The following is a 22,049-nucleotide window of genomic DNA, read 5'->3' as shown; positions in this document are numbered from 1 at the left end:
ATTTGAGAAAGCAGGTTCTGAAAGCAAATAGTTTTTACTTGGAATGGAAAGTGCCCTTTATCTCACTTCCAATTATTTTTTAAAGATAACTAGATGGTGTTGTAACCTATTAGACCCCAGACTACAAAGTCTTATCAAACTGCTAGCTGAATGTGTACCATTGAATGTGTAGCTCTAGTTTTTAAATAAGGTTTCCAATTTTTTTGATACGGACACTGAGTGTTTACCAGCCTGTATTGTAAGCATTTTACCTGTATTAATTTTGTAGCCACTACAACAACTATATTACCCCCGTTTCCTTTTTTTTTTTATGTTTACTTTTGAGAGAGTCACAGTGTGAGCTGGGGAAAGACAGAGAGAGAGGGAGACACAGAATCCAAAGCAGGCTCCATCCAGGCTCTGAGCTGTCAGCACAGAGTCCGACGCGGGGCTTGAACTCACAAGCAGTGAGTGAGATCATGACTTGAGCCGAAGTCGGACCTTAACCAACTGAGCCACCCAGGCACCCCTTACCCCCATTTTCTGATGAAGAAACTGGAATACAGAGAGGTTAAATTATTACCCAGGGTCGCAAAGCGAATTAAAGGAAAGAACTAAGATTGGAATTGGAGGTACGCCTGGGTGGTTCAGTCAGTTAAGTGTCTGACTCTTGGTTTCCGCTCCGGTCATGATCTCATGGTTTCATGAGTTTGAGCCCTGCATCAGGCTCTGCACTGGCAGTATGGAGCCTGTGTGGGATTCTCTCTCTCTCCCTCTCTCTGCCCTTCCCCCACTCCTGCAGTCTCTGTTTCTCTCAAAAGAAATAAACTTAAAAAAAAAAAAAAGATTGGAATTGAATCCCAGTATGACTAGTGGATTTCCTTTCCACACACACACAAACACACTACTAGGATTATGCCAGTGCAGTTTGTACCTTACATTTCTCTTTGTCCTTTTTAGTGAGCATTTCTCACATCATTTAACTTTCTTCTTTTTTTTTACTTTTATTTTTTATTTTTAAAAATTTACATCCAAATTAGTTAGCATATAGTGAAACAATGATTTCAGGAGTAGATTCCTTAATGCCCCTTACCCATTTAGCCGATCCCCCCTCCCACACCCTCTCCAGTAACCCTCAGTTTGTTCTCCATATTTATGAGTCTCTTCTGTTTTGTCCTCCTCCCTGTTTTTATATTATTTTTGTTTCCCTTACCTTATGTTCATCTGTTTTGTCTCTTAAAGTCCTCATACGAGTGAAGTCCTATGATTTTTGTCTTTCTCTGACTGACTAATTTCACTTAGCATAATACCCTCCAGTTCCATCCATGTAGTTGCAAATGGCAAGATTTCATTCTTTTTGATTGCCGAGGAATACTCCATTCTGTAGATATATATATATATATATATATATATATATATATATATATATCACATCTCTTTATCCATTCATCCATCAATGGACATTTGGGCTCTTTCCATACTTTGGCTATTGTTGATAGTTCATTTAACTTTCTTCTAAAGTGTGCTTGCATAATAGTTCATACCATGATTAATCATTCTGTATTATAGGACATATAGGTGATTTATAGTTCTATTTTTTTGCTATGGTAAATTTTGAGGCTATGAACATTCTTCTCCCAAAATATTTGGCTGTATCTCTGATTCTTTATCAGATCAATTTTTAAAGTGGGATTATGGAAGTAAATGATATGAAAATAGACTTCTAACTTAAAGTTAGTAGCAACACAGCCGATGTAAAAACAGAGGCTTTATAACTTTGTCAAATTGTTTAACCTCTTTCTGCCTCCTGTCCTCGTCGGTATAATAGGGACAATAATAGTTATCTCAGAGTTATGTGGATAAAATCACTTAATATATGCAAAGTGCTTAGAATAGTATCTGGCACAGAAGAAGTGCTATATAAATGTTTACAATTATCTGTCTACATAAAGGTGTGACTTTGTTAACGGAGCAATTTTGGAAGAGACAGAAAAATCAAGGAAAATAAAAATCACCCATAATTCTAATATATTCCAATTATTATTATAATTTTTTTGAGAGGGTGTACATGTGCATGCTAGTGGGGGAGGGGCAGAGGGAGCAGGAGAAAGAGAATCCCAAGCAGGCTACACCCCAGTCTGACACTGGGCTCAGTCTCACAACTGTGAGATCATGACCTGAGCCAAAATCAAGAGTCTGACGCTTAACCGACTGAGCCACCCAGGCGCCCCTCCAATGATGATTTTAAGGTTACTGCCTGCTTTACACTATTTGTCTCCGTCAACCTGAACTACTGGTCAGTCCCACATACAGTGTGACAAAATGGTCCAGCGCTTTGTCATCTCTAGTGATTTGAATCTATAACCCTTCCCACCTAGGATGCCTATTCCCATTCTTTCTGATTTACAGACTCCTCAGAATCCTTCAGGATTTGACTCAGATGCCGGCTTACCTGGGAAGCCTCCCCAACCTTCCTACTTTCTCCCATCTGGGTTAGGAGCCACTTTTCTTTGCTCTCTCATCATCCTCTATTGAGCCTGTCTGTTCCTTCTCACTCCATGAACTTCCGACCCCACCACTGGACCATAAACTTTTTTTTTTGGACAGGCTCTGTGTATTATTAATCTTTGTATCACCAGCACAGGACCTGGCAAATAATGAGTAAGCATTAGATACGTGGGATGGATGGAGAAATCAATGATTGAATGACAAAAGGAATGAAGAAATTATCTGGCCATCTTTCCATCTTTGTATTAAATTTCAGCAGTTTTGTGCTGTATAACATTACCCATAGTTGCATGTATTGGATATTTCTAGGAGTGGACCGTTAGTGCATTTTAATTCTCTCAGCACACTTAGCATGCCTGGAATGTTTCTTCCCTTAATAAGCAATCATTTGTCTTGTATTTTCTCTTCTGGAGCAATCCTGTTCCCTTGTAATAATAGAACATTACCAATCACAGCATTCCCCAGTTATATATTATTCAGAAGGCCCGTAAATGTTTTAAGACCCAATAATGAGAGGAATTTGTCAGTGCCTGAGATATGTCCGTACCAAGAGCTAAGTCCAATAGAGCTGACCATCATTCCTCCCCTTCCTGGTGTTTATAGCATTTAGTAATTTGTAAACCTTTTTCCCGTCTCGTTCCGGCCACCAGCAGGCCAAGCACGTATTTGGCTTCTTTTATAGCTGCTCATAAATGCGTCCTTTCAGTCTCTTAATCATTTTGGTTAGCCTCTGAGTCTCCTCCAAATCATGAACATCTTTCCAACATTGAAGTGCCGGCATTAAATAAATGCATTATTCACACGGATTTAGAAGGTGTTGTGAGACATCTATTACATATGATGTGGTGTCCCTCGGTGCTGACCTCTGAGGATTGAAATGCCTTTTTGTTGCTTTTACCCAGCTCTGATGTCAGATTCTCTCTCTTTGGCTGCTCATCCCTAGATGTTGTTAGCTCACATCTTCCCCTGTCACATTCTTTTTATGATTCTTGGGCTTACATGATTGCTTCCTGAGCTACTTTAGTACAATCTTGCAAAAAATAGTTTTCAAAGGTAATTAAGTTCTCAAAATGCTATTATGACTCACTGAGTTGGTATCTTTCCAAGCATATTTAATTCAGAAAAATAAACATTGAGGGCCTACTACGTGGAATCCTCTGTTATAGGTGCTGGTGGGAGGTGGGGAAGAAGATCCAAGGATAATTAAGGTGTATATTGATACTTCCCAAATTACACTTTAGAGGACCCTGTTCACACTGCGCCAGGAAGCATCATTCCCATATGTCAGGGAACAGCAAATTATGGCCTATGGATCAAATCTGGCCCACCACATGCCAAGTTCTTATGAATTCCATTTCCTTTTCTTAGGACACCAGTAAGATAAGATTTGCCAGTCCAGTAGGATCCCCAGTGGAAAGTGGGCAGGAGTGATATATGCCACTTTGGGGCCTCTAGGAGACCCAGGGCCACCCATTCTACAGTGGAGCATAGTTTGAGAAATAAACTTTCATTGTATTGAGCCACAGAGATTTAAGGGTTTTGTTTTTCCAACACTCCCAAATCCATCTTTCAGTCCTGACCTCTCACCTCTCGTTCCTGTGCTAATTCTAAAATGCCTGCAGTTAGTGTTTGCAAAATCAAACTCATTAAATGCCCCTCCTTCCCTTTCATCTCATTCGAATCTTTCTTCCCACTGGCTTACAGAGTTTCACCATTGGTTCTTTCCTTGCCTTAATCTCTAGTATTCAATCTGTTGTAAAAGGTCACTATTTCTTTCTGCAAAGCACCCTTGGGTTTACCCTTTTCTCTCTGTTTTAAAGATGTCACTACAACCCTGGCCATCAACACTTAAACCTGGTTATTATAATTTGCTGACGGAGCCCCCCTCCCTGTATCCAGTTCTTCCCCATGGCACTTTATCCTTTTGCTTCTGCAAGATTAAATTTAAAACGCCAATTTCATTTTGCAACACATCTGCTTAAGAACTGCCGAGGCTGCCTATTACAGGCTCTAGTATCCAAGATCTCGCACAGCATGTGTCCACCCTAGTTAATCAATCTTATTCCACTCTTTCCTAATGTGAACCTTGTACTTTGTTTAAGCATTTCTGCTTACACCTGAGGGAGCCAAGTCCATTCCTACTGAGAATCCCAGTGGTTCATAAATGGGTGTGATTTTGCACCCCAGGGGGGCATGTGGCAATGTCTGGAGATATTTTGGGTTGTCACAACCAGGGGGAGGTGCTACTGGTGTCTCAAAGGTTGAGGTCAGAAATGCTGCTAGATGTCCTAGAATGTACAGGGTAACCCCCACAATGAAGAATTATCCAACACAAAATGTCGATTACTCTGAGGTTGATAAACTCTGCGATGGAGAAAGCAAAAACTCCCCAAACCCAGGTATTTATATTTAGTCCAGTGGTTCTCAACTGGGGGTGATGTTGTTCTGAGAAGACATTTGGCAATGTCCAAAGATGTTTTTCGTTCTCCCCACTGGAGAGTGTGGTTTTGCCACTGGCTTCTAGTGGACAGAGGCCCAGAAAACTGCTGTAAATGCCCAGCAATACATAGGACCATCTCCATGGGGCACCTGGGTGGCTCAGTCGGTTAAGCATCTGACTCTTGATTTCTGCTCAGGTCATGATCTCGCCGCGTGAGTTCGAGCCCCGTATCGGGCTTTGCGCTGACAGTTGAGAGCCTCCTTGGGATTCTTTGTCTCTCTCTGTCTCTCTCTGTCTCTCTCTCTCTTTCTGCCCCTCCCCCCTGCTCACACACCGTCCCTCTAAAAAGTAAATAAATGGGGCGCCTGGGTGGCGCAGTCGGTTAAGCGTCCGACTTCAGCCAGGTCACGATCTCGCGGGCCGTGAGTTCGAGCCCCGCGTCAGGCTCTGGGCTGATGGCTCGGAGCCTGGAGCCTGTTTCCGATTCTGTGTCTCCCTCTCTCTCTGCCCCTCCCCCGTTCATGGTCTGTCTCTCTCTGTCCCAAAAATAAATAAAAAACGTTGAAAAAAAAAAATTTATAAAAAAAAATAAAAAGTAAATAAATAAACTTAAACCAAAGGCCATCCCCATAACCAAGAATTATGCAGCCCCCAATGTTAATAGTGTTAAGGTTGAGAACACCTAGTCTATATATTTCTCCCAGCATAGAAATTCTTCCTGCTATTCCTCTACTTGTTTATTTCCAGATAATTCCTCAAGGAGTAGCTCAAATTCCATCTCCAGGGTGATTCTTTTTCTGCCTATTGTAGTCAACAGTGGTCTTGCCCATCTTTAGAATTTTTGTTATACACTTAAGGTTAATAAGATCATACGGTTTAGTCTTTGCTTCATGTATGCATGTTTTATCCACCCAACTAAAGTATATGATACTGGAGGATAAAGACCCAGTAATGTCTTTTGTATCTACGCCACCCAGGACAAGCCTTTGAGCATGTAGTAAGTGCCCCATAGTTTCTGTTGATGGATGAGTTATCCAAGCTGTATATAAATTCAAATTCCTTTCACAATCCATGCTTTATATGAAGGATCAGCTACCAGAATAAAACAAGGACAACACAAACTGAAAAAAAATTAGCTTTGGTCTTTATAGGTGATGATATCCAGATTACTCTTTATTTGCACTAAGGGAAAGAAGAATATGTATTATTCTCATGACTTCACAATTTATGTAGTTGGCAAATCTATCTGGTGAAAAGATAGAGCCAGTCAAGTAGGTTAGGTTTTCATGGCACTAAGTAAACGTTTATCTGACATTTGAACACATCAGTTAGATGGTGGAGTTTACCTGATTGCTCACTTGTTTTGGCATTGCATTGACCTTTCTTTGATGTATTTTGCCTCAATGTTCTTTTCAACACTGTCTTGGAATTTTTTGAGTTAATTTTTTTATCATATCCTCAGATCAGTTTCAAAATGCAAAATCAAGCCATGAACTCATTTACTTTAGTCCCATAATTTGTTTTGTTCATTTTCAAAAACATCACCATATTCCCTGTCATGAGGCTGGTTGTTTAGGAGTTGGGCCATTTTCTACCCAGGGTTTAGCCTCAGCACAGAGGAGTGAATCATCATTGTATGAGGATTGCCTTACTGTCCTTACAGCTTGGATGCCCTCTCCATCCTCTGTGGGCAAGTCACGCTCATCTGACAATTTGTCAACAAAAACATATCCACATTCTCAGCTTCTGGGCTGACCTCAGAAAGCTGTGACATTTCTCCGGCAGACAACCAAGGAGGGCTAGTTATGAACACATATGGAGGAAAGAAGCTCTCTACAGGAGAGAAAAGATGACTACGATCAGCCAAGTAGTATTTCTTTAATAGAAAAGAGACAAAATGGACTCCTAGAGCAATCTCAAAATACTAAGATATTTTTCTTTCTTTAAGTGGAATGGTCTCCCACAGCCACCTGCTTGAGTCAATGTTTATTCGCAAACTATACATACAAACTGTTGCTAAACCAGAAAAGAAGCTTTTCTGCTCTGTACAGTACAGTTTCTTCTTATCTAATTTAGAAAGCAGATTTTTAATTAACCCTGGTTAATGCAGCTGTTGAAATGGAGGCTACCTGTTGGTCACAGTAGCCTGACTTGTGCTTTCATTACATGGAAGAGAAGCCTTTGGTAACGCCAATGAACTTGTCTTTTATTCAGTGCCGTGAAGTATACCACCACTCTCTCCATCCCCATTTTATGGGGGAGACAATAATTTTATTAAATGCATGTCCACATCTGATACAGCTAGTGATCAACAATAGTGGAAATGAGAATTTTGGCTTTGATATTCTGTCTTGACTCTTACCTATATTCAGTCATATATTTTTATATGACTGAATATAGGTAAGAGTCAAATATCATCAGAAAAAATATAGGCATTCAAATTAATCCTAGTACCAAAGATTCATGGTGTTATACAATTTTATCTTTATAACTTCGCTGCCAAGTTGCCATTTTTATGGCCCAATTAAAGAGCTCACCTCTGCCGTTGAATGCCAGGAAAATCAGATTTCCTTGGCAGAGAGGGATGGTGGCAGCATTGAGCACCTGGCCCATCCCAGCGTCACCACCCCACCCCATTTTCTCTCCATGTCTCATGCTCTTGTTGGGTTCTGGGTAAAATATGGAGTAAACTCTTGTGAATGTGCTGTTTGTAGAAACAGCCATTGGGTGGCAGTGCCTCCAAGCCTGGTATCCGCAGGAGGCAACTAGTTACAAATGGTACTCCTTAAATCACCAAACTTTCCTAAGGACAGGACCTGAACAACCTTCAGGGACCAGTTAGCGCGTTGGGTGGCACACAGGCCTAGAGAGCTGATATCATTCCCAAAGGTGAGTCAGTTTCTCTCCCTTATGGTGCTCAGAGAAACTTCAAAGTAGCTGGCCAAAGCAGGCCAACTTCCTGCATAAGTTGTTGTGGATGGAGAGGCTGGGAGAAGGGTAGACATGGAAGCCCCAGCATATACAAGGAGTATTAGATGATATCCACTGTTAGAGGCACCAAAGGGACACCCTGCAGGAAGGCACCCCCGAGTCTCTCAGCCTTCTGCAAATGTAGGCATCTGGGGAGGATGCCAAGGTGAGGAGGGAGTGGCATCTGGAGGAAGGGGAGGAAGCCAGGTGAGGGGGTGTCGTCTTCCCTGTGCTTGCGTTTGCACTTGCCTCCTTACATTATCAGCTCAAGGGCAGAAATACTCATTTCTCCCAGAGTCAGTTTTCTGCAGCTGCACCCTCAGTGATGAAACAAAGAAGGGCAGAAATGAGAAGGGAGTGGGAGTCAGGAGCAAATTGCCCAATAGTGTAAAAAACAACCCCAATGAAGAAAAGAGCCAATTGGATTATCTCAGTATAAGAAAGATAACCACCAGCTTTTGGGGGGATAATGAGATGATCCTCCACTTAACAGATATTTGTGGGGTCACTGTGGGGGGGGTAGGGAGAGAGAGAGAGATTGGGGGAGAATATGAAGATGGAAAAGAAAGAAAGAAAAGAAACAGCCAGGCCAATTCAGGATTTGAATTCTTGCTGAACAGCCAATGAACTTGGGGGAATTACTTAACCTTTTAAAACCTCAGTTTCCTTGGGGCGCCTGGGTGGCTCAGTTGGTTGAGTGTCCAACTTTGGCTCAGGTCATGATCTCACGGGTCATGGACTCGGGCCCCGCATCGGGCCCTGTGCTGACAGCTCAGAGCCTGGAGCCTGCTTCGGATTCTGTGTCTCCTTCTCTTTTTGCTGCTCCCCCACTCGTTTGCACGCTCTCTCTCTCGTTCTCTCACTCAAAGATATTTAAAATTTTTTTAAAATAAAAAACGAAAGACCTCAGTTTCCTCCTATTGAAGTAAGGGCTCAAGGATTCCAGTGTCATGGGATCACTGAAGGATTGAATGAGACACTTTATGTAAATCTTAACGCTCATTTGGCAGATTGCAGACCCTCAGTCACATTGGTTTGCCAGGGATGAGCTCCTGAAGACATCATGTAATTCAAAACTTGCATAATTCAAGGCAATTTTCCCTGGAGGAATGAATGTAAAGCAGAATTTGTTGTATTTCATGTTCCGTGCATGCATGAAGACTTTATTAGTATTTTTACATGGCCCTATTTCAAATTCACATCAGCTAAGTTCACATGAAATGGAACGTCATTGCAGCGAGCACAACGGATGTGTCGTGACGGAGGTCAAGAGAGCTGATAGATGCTGTTACAAACAACAAACCCCTGCCACCATCAACAAAGAGCTTGCAACACCAGGACTCCAGGAGTTCCCTCAACTCTAAATATAAGAAAACTTGAGTTTACTCATCAACTGCCGGGATCACGCAGCGGAAGTGTGCTTGGACTGCGCCTCACCTCCACCTGGCTTGACTCCACGCTCACTGACCCCTGTGGGAGCCTCCCTCTCTGGGGAGTGAATCAGGAGAATTACTCCCGGATGATGATTTCACCAGATGACAACATCTGATGTGGAAGAGAGCTGAAAAAGTGCCCACAGTGGGCCGGGCGAGTAAGAAATGGCAGCACAGTTACGCCCGCAGCCGCAGAGATACTATGAAAATAAATGTTTAAAGATGAAAGCTAACCACCCTGGTTGTGATTTGCTTTCTCAGTCAGCAGTTAGTGCTGTTTCCACTTCTTTATTTATTCCCTTACCCACCCCACCCAGCTTCAAATTTCATACTTGTGAGCAAGGAAGGAGAAGGAGGAGCAGTTAAATAAAACAGTCCTTGGGGCACCTGTGTGGCTCAGTCGGGTAACTGTCTGACTCTTGGTTTCTGCTCATGATCTCGCGGTTCATGAGTTCGAGCCCCACATCAGGCTCTGTGCCAACAGATTCTCTCTCTCTCTCTCTCCCTCTCCCTCCGCCACAAAATAAAAATTTAAAACAAAGAAAACCCTGTCCATTCTTGTCCTTTGGACTAAGGCTGAGTGAAAGGCCTTGAGATGATGGCTGTGATTTATAGTGATGATAAAGATTTTCTCCTGCTTTCTGTCTTGTTTCCCAGGGAGGAGGCTTGATGGGGGAAGGAGTATGGAAAAGCTGAGGCATCCCTACCTCCTAGACTGGACTTGGTGGCTTATGATTTCCAAGTTGGCAGTGCTCCCTAGAGTAGGATGAGGAGGTCAGATTAGAAAGGCAGCATTGGCCAAAATTCTCAGGCTGACCATTTCTGAAACTTAGAACCTTGGAGTGAGTGGATAGGCCGGCACTGAATGTGTGCAGGCTTTTTCACCCTCCCACCGCAATCATGATGGTATACCCCTGACTGAGGCCAACTTCTGAGATGATCTGTAAGTAAGATAGCTGGGGAATGGGTGATTCTGGGCTACAAAATGGTGGCGGTCTGAGGGGCCCGGTTCAACCTGCTATTATAGAGAAGCCTAGAATCTTTTGATGACTTCAGGGTACAAAGAGACTTCTCCCTGTGCTGGGCTTGCCCACTTAAATCCTTTGAGCACTGGGATGCTACATCCTGGGAATAAGAACAAGTGTCCTTTTGCTGGAGGGACAAAAAACTGTTTCACAGGTGAGGACATAGTGTGAGATGATAACTGAATGGCAGAGTCGGTGCTAGGTGAGAAGTTCACCACCCAACTCCTGACTTCTGGCCTGCTTTAGCGTTGGCTTTGTACTTGAATGTGAGCTCACAGTGGAGGCAGCAGGCCAGTGAGGATGTCTCCATGATAGAACCTTGACAGAAACCTTCCCTTCTTGGCTTGAGACTCTGGGCACATGAGTGCCTGGTGTGTGCTCATCTAAAGCTCCTGAAGCCAATCAGCTACCTAGTGTTTCATGCCATTCGATGTAAAACTGAAATGGAAAAATTCCAGGCCCCCGTCAACTTCCAGCTTACATGTGGGGAGGAGAAAACAAGAAAAGGAGCTCCAGGTCAAGGAGAGGTTGAGAATTAACTATACAAAAGCTACTGGCTGGGCTAGTGATCTCACTTTTTGTTACTGTAAATTACCAAAGAGCTGGCCTCCACTGTATCTATTTCCTGTAGCTTCGCAGCATTTCGCTGCAAGTCAGCTCCATGCCTTTCTCCTCACCACAAAAGCCAGAAGCACAAATCACCGCTAATAATTAGATACTTATTTGCAATAGATACTAGCCTGCAGGAGTCTGTTGGTAATTAAAAAGAAATCCTACAGCCTCTTGAATAAAATGACAAAAATAGATATGCAAGCTCTTTGAAGAAATAAAAGTCCCTGCCATCAGGGAGCATTATGATTATATTTCAATATGGAAATGTACAGACTAGTAAAAACAATAAATTGTAAATGTGAAAAGATTTTGGTAGAACTCATTGAGCACACCAGTTTGTAATACATCAGTTGTATATATCTGCTTCAGAGAGTTATGATCAATCTCAGTCCCTTGGTGGAAATCAATCCTGTAGGATTATATATAAAAAAAAGAGGAGGCAGCGGGGCTGTGATGGAGAGAGCAGTGAGAAGCTGCCGGGTATGTGCGTTTTGGCTTTGCCACTGTCTGGCTTTGACCATATTATTTCACCTTCCTGGGCCTCAGATTCCTTCTTGGAAATAGAAAAGGCTTAGAGGATCATCTTTACGGTTTCTGCTCTTCTATAATTCTGTGGCCCACGGGAAAGAGAAAGTGAGGAGAGAGAAAACCAAGTCAATAGGAGGATGGGTTTCCAGTCTCAAGGTACCGACCCTCTGCTCTGCTGTCTTACCACCTTCAGTGTCATCCAATCATGCATATTCGTTGAGCTCTTTTGTGCGGTGCAGAACTTGCCTAAAATGGTGAATCCCTTGCTTAGAAACAGATTGCGGTGATGGACAATATTTACATGTGTAAGACGTGTGGAGCAGATGCACTGAATTCACCTCCAAATTCCATGGGAACGTCTCCTGTAAATGGTCAGCAACTTACCTCAAGCCCCTGAACCTCTGTGCTTTTCTGCCTGAGAGATTTTTCTGGCACTTAAATAACTTCTACTTGCATACAAGGAAGGCTAGAACATTCCTCAGGGGTAGCCCTCAACCACGGAGGAATGGGTGTTGAGTTGGTAGATGAAGACCCCAGATTTCCCATTATTGGTGGGACAAGTCCAGTGAAAACTCTGTGTGGTTTTTCAGAGGACCCCCACCAGGGCTGAACCCCAGTTGCTCTCCATGGGTAACCAACTCAGTAATATGCTTTATTGTCTTTTCTCCTTTCCTTGTTTATGCTCCCTACTCCTCACTTGTCCTTCCTGAGACCACCTCCCAAATGAACTCTCTGCATCCAAATACTTGTTACAAGGTCCACAGTTTACTGAAACAAATGGCCCCAACCTAAAATTAGATCAGGGAAACCTGGCACCAATACGATGCCTGCCATATCAGGCACCATTTAGAACCAGGATGGCAAATGAACCATACCTCCTCCTGAAAATTCCTTTCTTATTGACAAAAGTTCAATATCTAGCTGGTTTTCTCATCATCAATAAGAGTGGGGTGTCAGTGTGGTTCAAAAACCAATCTGGAGAAGTATCAAATCAATTTTGGATCTATATTACCCATATCATTTAACACCTATCACTTCCCTTTTCGTTCTACACAGCTAGTTTTGAACTGATCGAATCAGAACTGTGTATCTATAACAGAAACTAATATTTTCTACCTAATAACATGCAAGAGTTATTTGGCATATACCAACGCTCTTGGGGTTAGGGAAATCATGAGAGCACCTTATTTGCAGAAACAGTCTGTTCCATGCTAGGTATGATGTTTGTTAGGGAGACTGAGTCACAGCTATATTTTGAGCCTATAAGGATGTGCATATTATAAAGGTACAGATTACTCCTGTTGACAGGACATCAATTTTAAAATGCTAACATTACGGTAAAAAAAAAAAACAGTGGAGACTTAGTTTTAATAGTGTGTAGGCATCCTTCTAAAATGATTCTTGCCTCCTGGTATTATAACGCTTCCTCTTGACTATGAGCTAGACCTAGAAACTTGCTTCTAACAAAAATGGCAAAAGTGATGGGATGTCACTTTCACAATTAGGTTATAAAAGACTTCCATCTTGCTTGAGCTTTCTTTCTTGCTGGCATGCTCTCTCTGGCTCTTTTCATGTGCTTGCCTTGGTGGAGAGGGCTCCCTGGCAAGGAACTGAAGGTGGCAGTCAGCCAACAGTCAGTGAGGAACTGAGGCCTCTGTCCAGCAGCCCAGGAGGAACTGACTCCTGCCACCAACCACGTGAGTTGTCTTGGAATTGGATCCTTCTCTAGTTGGGCCTTCATGTGAGACTGCAGTCCTAGTTGACACCTTGATTTTAGCCTCCTGAGAGACCCTGAAACAGATGTCCCAGCTAAGTTTTGCCTGGATTCCTGATCCATAGAAAGTAAAGATTAAAATGTTGTTGTTTAAGCCGCTAAGTGTGGAGGGTAGGGGGAGTAATCTGTTACGTAGTGGTAGTTACCTAATACATGGTATCTTTAGGAAAGAGCAGGAAGGAAAAGAGAGAAGGAAAGGGAGAGAGATAAGTTATTTACTTTGGGCCTCACAAAGGCAGAATTTGGTAAGATTTTATTGTTTAGTTTTGGACTTTTTAAAGAGGAAAGTTTAGTTAAAAATAATACCCAGGGTATCTGGAAGGATATAATTAATCAGTGTAAGAGAACAAGAAGTGAATACATTCATTTTAAATCTATTCATTCAAGTAGGCTCCCTGCTTGAACATATATAAAATAGCTATTCAGAATCAATTTGCCTTTGCTGAAGTCCAAGGGTCAGCAGACTACTGCCCATGGGTTAAATCTGTTCTGCTGTTTTCCTTTGTAAATAAAGTTTAATTAGAATAATTAGAATGCAGCCATATCCATTCATTTGCATACTGTGTGTGGGTCTCGAGTTACTACTTATAATGGTAGAGTTGAGTGGTTGCAACAGCTCTTACAGCTCAGAATGTCCAATATATTTACTATCTAGCCCTTAACAGAAAAGAATTTTGTCATGAATTCCTGATCTAATCATATATTGTAATTCAAGCTAAACACTATCCAGGGTAGTCTGAGTAAATAAATGTTCTCTGTGTCTTGATCAACATAGAAAGCAAAACTAGATAATTCATACTCAAACATTCCATGTTAAGGGTTGTTGTTGTTTTTTTTTTTTTCTGGGATCACTTCAATTCTCATTTCAACTTCTTGTTGGTATTGTGTATACAGATGTAGGGTCCCAAAATGAGCTGCACATTTTTGGCAGTCAGTCAACAAATCCTTCTAAACTGTTCAGTAGATGATGGCCATGCATTCTATCAGTGCTTTGTTGGCATGGTGGTAAAACCCATTTGCGCCAGTGTTTGACTTTGAGGGTCTAAATCAGGCCTTGCATATTTCTACCTGTATACTTTGCATAAGGTACTTAATCACTCTGTGCCTCAGATATCTCAGCTGAAAAATGGAGACAAGAATGAAGCTGATCTCTTAGGTTTGCTATAACAATTGAGATATACATGAAATAAGGGAGTAGTGCTTACACTGGGGCCTGGTACTTTGTAAACGCTCAAACATGTTAACTCTGATCATCACGGTGGAGCTGACCTCTTGTACTCCCATTCTGCCATCAGAGTCAACGCCTTGAGTACTGCAAATTAGTTAGATTAATTAATAGTTTCATCCAATTTAGGATCTTCATTAAAATTAAATGTGGGAGTCCGTCTCGTGTGACTTCTTCCCGGATGGAAGTACTTGTGAGATTTTGGTCAACAGCTGGATCTTGAAATCCATGTGAGTGGCTAATTTTCCTGCCACTATTCTTGTTTTAGAATTACCCTTTGGCCTGAAATGGCTCAGTTTTACCTTTAAATCCCCAACTGTTTATTTTTAGAAAACCAGGCAAAATTATTCTCGTGGAATTTAGATAAACAGGATGCAAACTGTATACTTGCTCAAATGCTCTTTAGAGATTCATTGATGCTCCTATAATTCATAATTGAATTTGATCTTTTCCATAAGCTTTTGTTGAGCTTCTTCCAATATTATGACTCATGGTAATAGTGCAGGCATTTCAGAGCAATATTATGAAAGTACTAAATTCATGTAATTTTGCCCAGTTTTCTCTAATATTCTGAAGCATATTATCACCATGAACAATTATTATTATGTATTTAAATAGCATACATTGATCTTTCAAAAATACTTCAATATATAATTTATTCTATCTCCTCCTACCATAGTTGTACAGATACTGAGGTCAGAGAACTTGAGAGATCTCCCTGATATCAAAGAGCCAGTCAAGAGCAAAGCCAGGCCTGGAGCATGATTCTTGGTCCAGTCTTATTTCCACTGCGACATCACATACTCATCCTAGTTTTAACACTTGGAATATTTTTATTGTACTCTAAGTCTTTCTAACACTTAATTGAAATATTTGATTAATCAGAATGCTTCCTACAATACCCTTTTCCAGGGGATTTATGCCTAAATGGAAAGGGTTTGGCCCAAATGGTGTCTTAGACTCTTCCTTATTCTTTTGTCTTTGCTCACTGATAACAAACAGATTTTTGTGTTATTCACTGTTCAGATATTCGTACCATGCCCCAGTCGTGTGGATAGTCAGGGACTAACTGTACTACCCCCTCCCCCAATTTGAGGATTTATCAAGTTCAATATTTGCCTTGCTTGTCCTTACTAATTCTCCAGTGGTGACTGAGGTTATTTAGAGTAATTTGCCAAGATTAGATGACAGAACACCAATCATAGAATTTTAGAGCTGAGACAACTTTCTAGATGAGCTCACTGAATTCCCTCATTTTTCAGATGAGAAGAGGAAATGAAAAGGGCAAGATTGTGTATGGCTGCCTGCTTTAAACTATGCTGATTCCATGCATTCTGAAAGCATAATTATGCATGGATGTGGAGGTGTCATTCAGAAGAGATAAACAGCAACTAACTCAAGATGTACTTGGATTAGCAGGCTCCCATTTGGGGATGAACATATGTCCTGAAAAACTAAGTTATAGAGTCAATTACAACTCATTGCCGATTACTTTAATAAAATCAGTACTTAACTGAGACTGGCCTAATTGGCTGGAATTTACATTGCAGAAGGGAAAAAAGGACTGAGGAGGTTTCAGAATGTTGGAACTAGATCAGTCATATGAGATTAGTGACTTCATCAAGGCTGACTAAAGAATATGAATAGAAAATGCCGGTGATGAACACTGGCCACTGTGCCATTTTTTTCTGATGTAGTTGGGCTGATAGCGTGCTACTGACCACATCTGTGTTCCAATAGTGGATGCTGCTAATGTCTGATTGGGGAATCATAGGACTTGTTTAGAGTGTTACCTACTTGCCAGACACCTTCAGTCTATCCTTAATATTTTCTTCCCAGTATCTCACTCCCTCTCCCTAGTCATCTTCTCTAAGAGAATTCTAACGGGAAAGCTATGGAGATACTCATCCATTCATTCAACAAAAGATCCTGAGGATCTTCTAGGAACCAAGGGCTGTCAGGTCTTGAGGATATAACAGTGTACAACACACGCTCCCTGTGTTTGAGGACCTTAGATGTGTTGAGTAAATAAGCAGTTATGATACAGGGTAAGAATTGTGAAAATAGCTAGAAGTATAGGTGCTAGATGAACAGAAAAGTAAGAAGCCCATCTGGGCTTAGGGTGTGCATGGTTTGAAAACCCGTGTCAGAGGAAATGTCTGGTGAGTCGAAGCAATCACGAATGGAAGACCTAATAACATAATTAATGAGGAAGATCTGACATTTTCTGAACTCTCTAAATAAAGAATATGCCTTCTTTCCCATAGAATGTTCACAAAAATCAGTCATGTACTAGACTGCAAAGACAATCTTGACAAATTTCAGAAATTCAAATAGTACAGCAAGCATTTTTTCATAATATGGCAAAACTAGAAATAAGCAACAAAAACAAGAACAATGAAATCCAGAAAATAAGAAGACCTTTCTTTTTGGGGTAAAATGTATTTCTCTTAATCCTTAAACCATGGAGGAAATATAAATTGAAACTGCATAGTGTCTAGAAAATAGTAAGAAAATATGTATTGTAATTTATAAGGCTTATCTAGGGCAGTACTCAGAATGATATTTATGTTTAATATTGTATCAGTAAACAAAATAGACTAAAGGAAAGTAGAAGGAAGTAATTACAAGTTGTCTTTGATAAGCAGGAATTAATGAGGAAAAGGAAATTATTTGAAAAATAATTACAATGAAAAACCAGCTTTTTAAATACTAAAACAAGGGGCGCCTGGGTGGCGCAGTCGGTTAAGCGTCCGACTTCAGCCAGGTCACGATCTCGCGGTCCGTGAGTTCGAGCCCGGCGTCAGGCTCTGGGCTGATGGCTCGGAGCCTGGAGCCTGTTTCCGATTCTGTGTCTCCCTCTCTCTCTGCCCCTCCCCCGTTCATGCTCTGTCTCTCTCTGTCCCAAAAATAAATAAAAAACGTTGAAAAAAAAATACTAAAACAAGATAAACTGCTTGCTAGACCAATCAAGAAAGAGAAAATAGAATTTCTTATTTTATTTGGTTATAACAGCAAAAAAACTGAAAAAGAAAATTAAGACCACTAAGAAGACTACTTTATTCAACTTAAACATATTTTGAAACCTGGATGAAATGGATGATTAGTAGAAAAATATGATTTACTGAAACTGATTCCAGAAGAAATATTTTAAAAATCTAAGTAGACCTGGGGCACCTGGGTGGCTCAGTTGGTTAAGTGATTGACTCTTGATTTCAGCTCAGGTCCTGATCTCACGATTGTGAGATCAAGCCCCGCATCAAGCTCTGTGCTGCGTATGGAAACTGCTTAAGATTCTCTCTCCCTCTGCCCCTCACCACCCCCCGCCTGTCTAAAAAATAAAATAAAAATAAAAATCTAAGTAGACTATTTTCCTAGAAGAAATAGAGACATTTGTTCAAGGGCTCCCTTTTTTCAGCATATAGATAACATGATTTCTCTCCTTACATAAATTAATATGAAGTACTTTAGCAATAGATTTTCTTATAGCAACTTATCAGTACATTCTTTAATAAATCCCATTTGGTTATAACTTATTTTTTAATACCTTGCTGAATTGTTTGCCCATGGACTTATTACATCCATTTTTCTAAGTAAGTCTTGTCTATAGTTGTTGCGTGTGTGTGTGTGTGTGTGTGTATGTGTGTGTGTATGTGTGTGTGTGGAATTGGAGAATTTTGTATCACTGTTTGCTTTATGACTTAGAAGTTTCTTTTTCATACATGAGGTTCTGGAGTAGACAAAACAGATTAGAATTATTCTCTTTCAAGGTATATCAGAAATCCTGTAGGAAGCCATCTGGGCCTGGAATCTAACGTGAGAAATTATAAGGTCATCTTCTGATATGCTAAACAGATATTTGTACAATTCAACATACATTCTTGATAAAATAGTCAATAATATTAATTTGGAAACTATGTATGCAAAGGCAAGAACTATGTTTAACGGGGAGACACTAGTAGAATTACAACTAGTGTCAGGAACAAAGCAGGGGTGCCCACATTACCATTATCATGCAATATTGTACTAGAAGTAGACATTAAGGCAATTAGGCAAAAGAACTTCACTAGGGGTATAAAAATTAGAAAGGAGATGGTAATAAACTACTTGTGAATGATATAACAATCTACCTGGAAAACCCAAGAGAATGAACTGAAAAGTCTACAAGTGGTAAAAGCATTCACTAAGGTAGTAAAGTACAAAATTAATATATAGGAATCAAAACCTCTTATTCATATAAGGGTGTAATAAAATAACTTATTCACCATAGCAATAGAAAAAGAATAGATGTCTATAAATACACTTAGGAAATAGGCAGGAACACAAAAGTTAATTTAGTAATCAAAAGACATTCCGTGTACTTGCATCAGAAGGCTCAATACCATTTCAGTTTTAATCTTTTATAGATTAAATTTTTAACTGTAATGTGTTCCTGAGAAATATGTGAAATGTTTACTTGTTGAGAGGGATACAAACCTAGGAAGTGGGCCTGTGGAAGATGTCGTCAGGGAAGACTTATTTTTAGTCCCTTATATGGGCATTTATGTAAATGTATTGCCTGTTCATAAAATGAAATAAACATTTTTATAGATCACGTACAACTAAACCTCTAAAGCCTGAACATTCATATACATTTTGTTTCGGCCCTGGAATTCTTACCAGGATCATTTCTCTATTTTTTTATCATTTATATCTGAAATACAGTTTTTGAAACTGAGTTAGCTTAAGTGAATTGTGTTGCTCATCTTTCTGTGTAGTAATATAGAACCTGAAGTTAATGTGAAAAATATGAAATCAAGTCATACCTACCCCTTTAAGTAAAACTGTCTTATTGATCATGAGTTTTCATTAATAAGTCTTTGTGTGTGTGTGTGTGTGTGTGTGGTGCATACATGAGTGTGTGTTTTGTTCTTCATGAATTTTAAAGAGACAGATCTTAGAATGTGTAATTCATCTTCATTTATCACAAGTCAACAAAAAGAATTATAGTGACAAACTAGGGAGTATTCAGAGAAATAATAAATCCCAGATGTCCTCGCATTTCAGTTCTATCCACATAACTATTCCACCCCCTTTGTCAAATATAATCTGGAAATTAAAAGTGATAAAATATTCATATTAGTATCACATTTATCTAGATAGAGTTGCAAGTTTTAATAAATCATAGGCTTGAGATCTTATTCAGATTAAAAAAATTAGGTGATTTGTGAAAATATACTGAATTCTTAGACTGGATGGTATTGACAAATCTATTTTAAAATTAAGCTTTAGCTTCCCTCTCTGTTTTTATCTTATATAAGGGGCTTTTTTTTTAGTGTTTATTTTTGAGATAGGGAGCATGAGCTGAGGTGGGGCAGAGAGAGAGGGAGACAGAGGATGGGAAGTGGGCTCCACACTGACAGCACAGAGCCCGATGCAGGGCTCGAACTCACAAACCGCGAGATCATGACCTGAGCCGAAGTCAGCCGCTTAACCCTTAACCGACTGACCCACCCAGGCTCCCCTGGGACTCTTAAAGAACAAACCAAGGGCTGCTGGAGGGGAGGTGGATGGGGGTATGGGCTAAGCAGGTGATGGGCATTAAGGAGGGCACTTGTAGAGATGAACACTGGTGTTATATGTAAGTGATAAATCACTAAATTCTCCTCCTGAAACCAATACTACATTATATGTTAGCTAACTTGAATTTAAATAAATAAAAAAAATTTTTTTTAATTTAGTTTTAGCAAAATTATCTACTTTCTAGAGTTTATTATATTTCTCTTGGCATAGTTTTCAACTACAGAATTTTTCCCAGGTGGATGAATTTTCCTGCCCTTTTTCTTTGGAATTCAATTTCTCTGATCATCCAGCTTGTTCAGAAATTAACAACTCTTCTTTGATCAACCGAGTCATTCTTTCATATCAAAAATAACAAGAATTAGGACTTCCAATGCATTTATTGTCTTCATACAAGTAAAATGATGGTAATGACTGCATACTGCCAAGTTTGAAGGTCATATGTGATCTTTTACTGTGGTACCCACTTGAGCATTGCTTCCTAGATACTATTAAAGGTAAAGAAAATAATTTGAGGTCTTCCCTTTTCCACAGAAGGAAAATATTCCTTTCTCAAAGTGTATAAGTTGGTCTCATTAAAGTATTTGTCCATTTACTTATTCATTCATTCACGTAGCATCTTTGAATATCAGTAAAATGCAGTGTTATCCCTTGTGCTCCTGGTACCGTATTAAGGGCTAGAGATAAAAAGATGAATGAGAAAGGGTCCTGCCATCAAAGAATATATAGTCTAGCATGTTAATCTATACTATATATAATCAATGAAATTTGCATCTCTAGCTAGAACCTTCTATTAACTCCACACTTGAGTATGTAATGTTAACTCAGTAACTCTACTTTGATGTGTAATGTACATCTATACTAACCTGCTCTGAAATCTTTCCCATGGCCATATTACTTGGTAACTCCATCCTAGTTGCTATGCTAAAAAATTTAACTCCTTTTTTTCCCATTTAAATCCCATATCCAATCCATCAGGAAGTTCTGTTAGCTCTATTTCAATATACATCTAGCAGAATGCAGCCATTTCTTGTCTCCACTGCAAGCCACTTGTCTCACTCTCCACCATCTCTCATTTGAATGACTACAGTAGCCTCTAGTAGTATTCCTGCTCCCTTGTTCTCCCAGAATCTCTCATCAACAAAGTAGCTGCAGTAAACTTTTGAAAACATGAATCATATCACATTTCTTCCCAGTTTAAAAAGTTCCGTTGCCCATATTTCACTTAGAACATCAGCTGAAATGCTTGCAGTGGTTTAGCAAGGACCTACATGGTACCATCCATCATAGTTACTTTGACCGCATCTACTAATTTCCCCTTTATTCTCTACTTCAGACACACTGTCCTCTTTGTTCTCACCTGAGAGTCTTCACACTGACTGGTCCCTGTGCCTGGAATGCTCTTTCCTAGATTCCTATGTGCCTTTCTCCTCATTTCATTCAGTCTTTGCTCAATATCCTCTTCTCAATGAGGAGAAGTGTTGAGGAAAAGTTTACTCTGCCAACACTATTTAAAATTGTATCCTTCCATTTGTACACTCAGTCTCCCATCAGCTTTTTTTAAATCCCACAGAATATCTCTCCTTCTAAAATACTGTATAATTTACTTACTTATTATATATATTATTTATTATCTGTCTCCTCTTGCTGCAATGTAATGTATAAAAGCATGGGGGGGGGCAGTCTTGTTCACTAATAAATCCCAAGAGAATCTGGCATATAGTAGATACTCCATAAATACTTCTTGAATGAATTTACCGAGTGAAAACATTGGCCAGAACCCAATTTGCAACAAATAAATTCATTGAATGACCAATTTACCATATTTAACAAATTTATCAAGTTATCAAATTACCTTAAAAGTATTTGTGGTGAATTGGCCTATCTCCAGCTAACTGTTAGATGTGCTATAAGGTGTTCTTTTAGAGCAGGGGTCAGCAAACATTTTCTGCAAAGGGTCATATAGTTAGTAATTATTTTAGATTTTGCATTCTCT

At 40.0% G+C, this 22,049-nt stretch overlaps 1 protein-coding gene across 3 annotated transcripts in view; it reads right to left on the bottom strand.

Annotated features, from left to right (window-relative positions):
• Window positions 1-22,049, bottom strand: part of GLRA2 (glycine receptor alpha 2) — a 172,502-nt gene that overhangs the window by 38,100 nt on the left and 112,353 nt on the right. The window lies entirely within an intron of this gene.

The sequence above is a fragment of the Neofelis nebulosa genome, chromosome X (assembly GCF_028018385.1).
Source record: "Neofelis nebulosa isolate mNeoNeb1 chromosome X, mNeoNeb1.pri, whole genome shotgun sequence".
Classification (NCBI taxonomy): domain Eukaryota; kingdom Metazoa; phylum Chordata; class Mammalia; order Carnivora; family Felidae; genus Neofelis; species Neofelis nebulosa.
This window is presented reverse-complemented; position numbering and strand designations above follow the sequence as displayed.